We start from the raw sequence: 7235 nt of genomic DNA on the forward strand, positions 1-7235 counted from the left end.
TGAGTTGAATTGTTTAACTCCATTGTTTTGGCATCTATAGAAATAATTAGAAATAATTCAAATTGAGTGTAATGTGACATATAATTTGACATTATGAATTTAACAATGTTGTTATTATATTTGTTGTTCTCTCTCTCTCTCTCTCTCTCTCTCTCTCTCTGCCTCTGTAATAAAAATAACCAAAAATAATGTTTGCAGAAGGCTCAAAGATTTGTCCCGAATGAAGCGAGAACGGTAATCCCGCTGGGGTGAAGCAACGGTAAACTAATTTTTTCCTGGAGCGCAGCACGAACGTACCCGTCTTTATGGGTGTTTCCGATGACGTCTACCAATTTTCCGCACGCTCACATGAAACGAGCGAGTACGTCACTTCATGACGGGAGAGTCGTCACATTCGGCACGTTCGCGCAAGAAATATTACTGGCGTCGTATCCCCAAAAGTGGATTGAACGAGAGGGAGCTATTTCGTGCCCGGCGGCGTCTCCGTGCGTCTTTTTTACCAGGCAGTTCATGAAAAGCTGAGCGATATCAACTGCCGACCACGAACACGAAATCGTCTCCGTCTCGAGTCGGTGACTGCGAAATTGAGGCGGGTTTTCAAACTCTGGCATGGCGTATGGACACGACGACGAGGCTCGCACGCGCAAATAAATAAAGATTATCAATCCGCAAAGTTGGGAGAAATCCTAGCCGATACACAATTTATCGGCGCAATATCGTGACCCAATATATCCCCGATGCTTGCCAATGTTATTATTGCCAGATATCGCGCCAATGAATTGTACTACTCGAAAACATCTTAATATATCAGGTTAACATCTTAAGGATTATTAGGGGCGCTGAATTTTGCAAAAAATTGGCTCATTCCGGAAGGATATCTGGAAAGTAACTGAAACACGGACAGACGAGGAAACTCTCGGCTTCGCGCGGCCAACTCACTCGGAGATGGAGTGCGCTTAGCGGGTTTGCGTACCCTCGGCCTCTCTCTCTCTCTCTCTCTCTCTCTCTCTCTCTCTCTCACCGATAACACAATAGCGTACAGTCAGGAGGCTGTCAGACGCACTCTCGTATCGCGCAAATAAAAGTGTATTAAAGCTGTCAACCGCATTCTCGTCGATTAACCAAAGGAATGCGAGAAACACTTGGCATATTCATATAACACATTTTTGTTTTATTCGCGATACCTGTTTCGTATAATAATCTATGTTTTAAAATGCGCGTTGCATTAAACACGCGGAATTTTTACATGTCTAAAGTATGATGTTGAAAAGTCACCGAGATTTTTTAGAGAAACGCGCCGCAAGTTTCACACACACACACACACACAGTCAATCGCGGCACAAGCTGCATAGATCTCAAATACATTGTACAGTCGCGTGGAAAAAAAAAAAAAAAAAAAGTGCAACGAGCGAAAATCAGCGAAAATCCAGACTCCAGAATGCGAAAGTCGCTACGTGCTCGTAACGAAGGCTGCGCGGTGTCATTCATCGTGGCTTTTCCGGCTGTTTATCGCGATAGTCTGGCGAACGGGAAGCGGCACAATGGCTGTACACGAATGGAACAAAGAGTCGACACGGCGGGACCAGGTATCGCCAGGCGTTGCCCGTTGTATCGCCCTCGTAACGTCGTTCGCGGGCGTCGGGAGTGATAAAGAGACACCGCCGCGGTGGCTGCAGGGCGAGACGAGCGAGGTAGGGTTCGACGTGTGCGCGCGGAACACAAAACGACCGCGAATCGCAGTTATAGCCCGATAGATTTAAAAAAAAACGCGTTTCGGCTCTCGTAATCGCGCGCCGCAAACGAGCACCCAGCTCAGTTAGCTCGTCGTTCCGCCGAGAGAAAAGACCCGGGCGAGGAAAACAAAAATGAACGAGCCAATCGCGGCGCGGCGGCAATGACGCGACGTCATCCAGCCTCATTCCTCGACGCTGTAGAACTATAACGAATTCGTCCTCCTCTTACATTAATGAACAGTCTCGAGCCATTTTTTTTTTACACATTATTGTTGTTACATAAGAATGTCACGTGGTTTGTATTAATAAATTTGTCATAACTTTTACAAAACGGAGAATTCATAGTGATTGAAAAGAGAGAGAGAGTTGAAAGAAGGATATTTAATTGAATCGCCATTCAAAATCATGCTATAAAGTCTTCATAGATGGAAACTTCCTGTGGATGTCGGATTCCACACCTAGAATTCGAAGGATTAAAAAAAAATACGTTATTTTTTGACAAATTTATAAAAGAATTTTGAGTGATTTGACAAAAAGACAGTATTTGGCTAGAAATATATTTCGCACATACGACAAAAGAGATAAAATATTTGTTACTTTGAAATCGTCCCCGTCCTTTCCCCCCGTTTGGATGAAGTACTCCACATCCAGAAAAGTCAAAGGTCTCCGTCCCTACTTAAAGTCTTTATCGAATGAAGCATTTCTTATGCGTGTGTATATCTGAAAGCGTTCCGACTTTAACGTACAAATCTTTTCGAAAGATAAGATACACGCGATTAATCGCATTTTTCTTTTGAAACTAAAGTTTATTTTGAAACTCCCGCTCTTCTTGATTTCTTTAGAGAGAGAGAGAGAGAGAGAGAGAGAGAGAGAGAGAGAGAGAGAGAGAGAGAAGGAGCCGAAGCTACATTACTGAACACGTGAAAAAGTTATAGCACGGACGCATGGAGAGATACGCGTAATAAAACGCAAACTTTTGCACGGCAGGCATCGCAGTGGTGAACTAGCCGATGAATGCGAACACGACCGCTTGTATATACAGCGAAACTACGTTATTGTTTCGCAAAACCGAGGTTTGCGCGATTGATCCGCGAGTCGAGATAACTGGCGTTCCTATAGGACCAAGTCCTGCTGCAGCGATATATCGTCGACGTGATGTTATGATTATATTCGTAGGTATTAATGATAGAAACTCAGATGTACATGTAATAATCTAGTTATTTTCAATCTATACAATTTCGCTATCGGTGTAATTCTAACGCGGACCTACAGCGATCAATTCACGAAACGTAAGAATCTCCGTATCGTTTTTTTTTTTTTTATTTTTTTCCCCCCCCCGAAACAAGTTCTTCCGCCGTTTGAAAAATTATTGGACATTATTGGGATTTATTCGTTCCTCTCTCTCTCTCTCTCTCTCTCTCTCTCTCTCTCTCTCCCTCTCTCTCACGTGAACGAAGAAGTAGCGAACGTGAAGGAGAGCAAGATTGCCTAACAAGTTTTTCGTCGGATATAATGCAGCTGGATGATCATGCGGCAGGACTGCGCCGTCTGCTCGGCAATCGACTCGGTATAAATAAGACTAGCGTAAATCCCGATCACCATCGGTCACCCAGGCCTCCACTTAACTGCAGTTACCCTCGGTGCAGTGGCAAATTATTATTTATCGCACGACTCTAAAGATCGGTGGCGAGAAAAGCTTAATCAACGGACGGAACGAATGTACGGGAATCGTAAATTGTAGTCTCGCCCCGCTTTATATTCTTCCCTCGTCACTCCCCGCGATCGAATCCATATTCGGATTATGTGATCTGTCGAATTCAAATACCTTCAGTATGACAATCTGCTCTCTCGATGATGTATTGTTGAATCTATACGCCAAGGTCTAAACGTGCGGGACATCTTGCTTGTCGGCGGCAACGACCGCAAATGTGGGATCGCTGTGCAATCGCGATAGGAGAGGATAGAAATCGGCTGAACCACGATGGCTGGATATTTCCGGAATTCGCAGGTGATTGCCACAATTGTGGCCTCCGATAGCCGCAAGCCTCGTTTAGCCTCGATGAATTCGACGAGAGATACAAGGTACACGTGGTTTTACATAAGTGTTCGTGTCTTATTTATCCTGCAGCGGAACGGCCGAAACCCTGAAAGGGAAGAGAATGTGTGACGGTCGGCGTAATACAGAGACAGAAAGAATAGACCGTGGAATAGGCGAGCACTTATGTTCGCAGGATTTATTTCGGGTTAAGCTTTAAAGACCGATTCTGTCCGGTTTATATATGGGTCCGCGATGGCCGGAGCGGGAAATATCGTCCATGAAAAATTTACAGCGCGCGGTATGCCGGCACCGTGCAATTTATTTCGTCATTTATAGTCGTCGAACTACTCTCCGTGATTTCCATTCGTGGGACAATTATCTCGTTCTCGGCTTGCTCTGTCGAAAAGGTTTATTCCGCACTTCGCGCGGGACTCAACACTTCCGGTTGACCGTCGGTTAATTTTTCACAATGTAGGCAGTTTGGAAACGGGGCTCTTGGCTGGTGATCGATGAAAATTCACGTTAAGCGGGATCGAAAATCTACGGGGAAGGGGAGGCTCGCTGGCTGGCCTATTACGAGCCTTTCCGAAACAGTGGCGTACGTGAGGAATGGATCGTACGTGTATAACCGCGTGTTGTGGTCTGCGAAGAACCATTGTATCGATTGACGCGGTCATGAAAAATCGAGTTTACGATAATAAACGCAACTTACGACGATCGCATATAATTTGTCCATAACGAAACGGAAATGATGCAGAACCGTGGAGAATTTGGAGCGATACATAAAACGTGGCGGAATATGGAAAAAAAAGAAAAAAAAAAAAAACGAGAAAGTATTGTACATGAGCGAAAGTGAAGCGTAATATACAGGGTATTAAAAAAAGCCATTCGACACATTTATACAGTAAATAATGCACACAATACTGAGCCTTGAGTACAGAGCAAAAAAAAAAGCCTTACTGATCATATCTGTTTGGGTTGAAAATCCAATCGTTTCCAAGGTATGAATAATTTTGTATATTAGTATCATAACTGATGACTTATTGGCTTCTACGTGTCACATACGACGGTGAAGATTTATCTCAGTGTTTACAAATCGCGTCCTGAATGTTCCGATTCAATTTTGATTTACACTTGATAATGATAAATTTCAGCGGAAATGAGTAAGTTAACATCAGCCAACCGTTACGATTGAATGGAAGATTATCTCTGATTGGACTTATAATTCTCTCAAATAAACTATCAGTGCTACTCATTTCAATTTCTCTCTTTTTACGTAACACGTACGTGAGAAGAGACAATAAGTCAATTACGATACTGACACACACAATTATTTATATTTATCTCAGAAGCGGTTGAACTTTTGACCTATGTTCGCTAAGGTTTTTTTACTCGATACGACGTGTGTACTGTGTACCATGTGCTGAATGATTTTTTTTTGTGAACACCCTGTATAACGATATGGAACACAATGAAAGAGACGGCGTATTACCTCCTTTTGTTCAATTATACCGCAACGTGATAATAGTCGGTAAACTCGCTGTATTTTATACGTTGCAATATTTGCTGATTACTTAAATACGAGCTCTTGCATTAGTTTATCATCGTCATACGCCGGTAAATTCTTTAAAACCGGGCATGCAAAGCTCGCGTCCGTGCATTGCCGTGCAACGTGTATATGAATTTTGAAGTAATTCTAGTCCTTACTCGGAGTTGTAATTCCTGTAGTAGATTTAATTAAGATAATGAGTTCGTCGTGTACCGTATAAAATCTCGTAAAGCAAAAGTCCTTATTAAAGAGTACCGGTGGAATAGCTCTGTGTTCGATGTCGAGAATAATTGAGGTCTAGCTGTCGCGAAAATGGCTCTTGCAAAAGAGATATCTTAGTTTTCACAAAATATGCTGGCGTCTTTAATTAGCACATCGCGCCTCCGCGATATTTTCGCAGAGAAATCTCGTTTCGCGTAGAGTAAGTCGCGGCATTTTCCCATATCCTTGTCTCTAGATGACAACACTGCATTTAAAGGATACGCGATCATTGCGATTTATCGGCGGCGTTGATGGATAATAAGTCCGCTAATTAATGCCAAAAGCAAGCATCGCGAGTAATTATAAATTGATTTAGTCGCCAGGACAATATTTCAAATGTAATTTGAAATTAATTTCTATATGACTCGTGATTTAAATTTATAATCCTATTCAATCGGGGGCTCTAGCCCCTGCGTTACTGCCCATTACCATTCTAATTTCGATGGCTCGTCGCATTAACACACATTTACCATCAACATAATAACGACGTGCATGAAATTACAAATTGTGGCGCGAATTAGAAGCGCAATATTCTTCTAAATGGAAAAGACGGTATTACGTTAAGTAATTCAGCAATTCTAAAAAGAGCGATCGATCGATGTTAAATCTAAAGTACGCTTTTTTTTTTTATTATCAAATAAAAACTGAATATTTTTGTCAAATAAAAATTCTAATTCCTCTCCTCGCATTTTCTAACTTGAAAATAAATTGGATTCGAGAGAAGACTTCATGGCGACTATCGATCTCTATCGTGCGTATCTGATCGCTTTCAAAAGTAATAACGATTATCAGAACTCAGAGAGTTGGCTATCAAATTCGATCCCGTGTCACCTGACCAGCTGCCATTGCCTCATTAACATATAAATTAGACGCCGCGCATCGAGACTTGCTCTTCTTTTTTAAGCACGACACTTTTTTCTCCGGGCTGAAACACGTGGAAACTATGATCAGAAAAGCAAAAGGATCGTTTGATTTTCAAAGTGGACTATAGCATGTGAATAAAAAATAATATTTTTTATCCCGATAATTTTTTTCTACTGACATTTACGTAGAACGGTATCTTCCTACGTTTCGCATTCAAGGAAATATCGCAACACTGAATCGCGTCAATGGCGAAGTAATCAGCCAATTATCGTCACGATCGATCTCGGGAAGTCAGACTCGCCGCGGAACGATTTTACGAGGGATTTAGTAGGCGATAAAGAGTCGAAGATAAAGCCACCCTCTTTCCCAAGCTCCGACAAAAATCGCTCGTCGACGGAGCTGAAAAGGGCCGACGCGACGCGACGCGACGCGACGTCCCACGCCGGTAGGGTAGCTGCCTCCAATACCGGCACCTAATCAAGCAATAACTATTTGTCAGTTCCCCGGGCAACCTAAATCCAAGCTAATTCGACATCCGTGTCGGACACAGATTCGCTATCGGGTATCTCTTTCTATCTGGACGACAGCATATTCGCATTAGCCTGCCCCGCAACCCACGCTCGATCGACTCTCTCGACCACCGTCAGCAGTCCTCCCCCTCCTGTCCCCTCCACGGCCACCTACCCTTCGCCCGCCACCATCATGATTCTCATTCACTCCGGACGTCCCTCGATCGGCCTCGCCGCGTCTCTCTCTCTCTCTCTCTCTCTCTCTCTCTCTCTCTCTCTCT

Source organism: Trachymyrmex septentrionalis, unplaced genomic scaffold, assembly GCF_001594115.1.
Source record: "Trachymyrmex septentrionalis isolate Tsep2-gDNA-1 unplaced genomic scaffold, Tsep1.0 scaffold19, whole genome shotgun sequence".
NCBI classification, from domain to species: Eukaryota; Metazoa; Arthropoda; class Insecta; order Hymenoptera; family Formicidae; genus Trachymyrmex; species Trachymyrmex septentrionalis.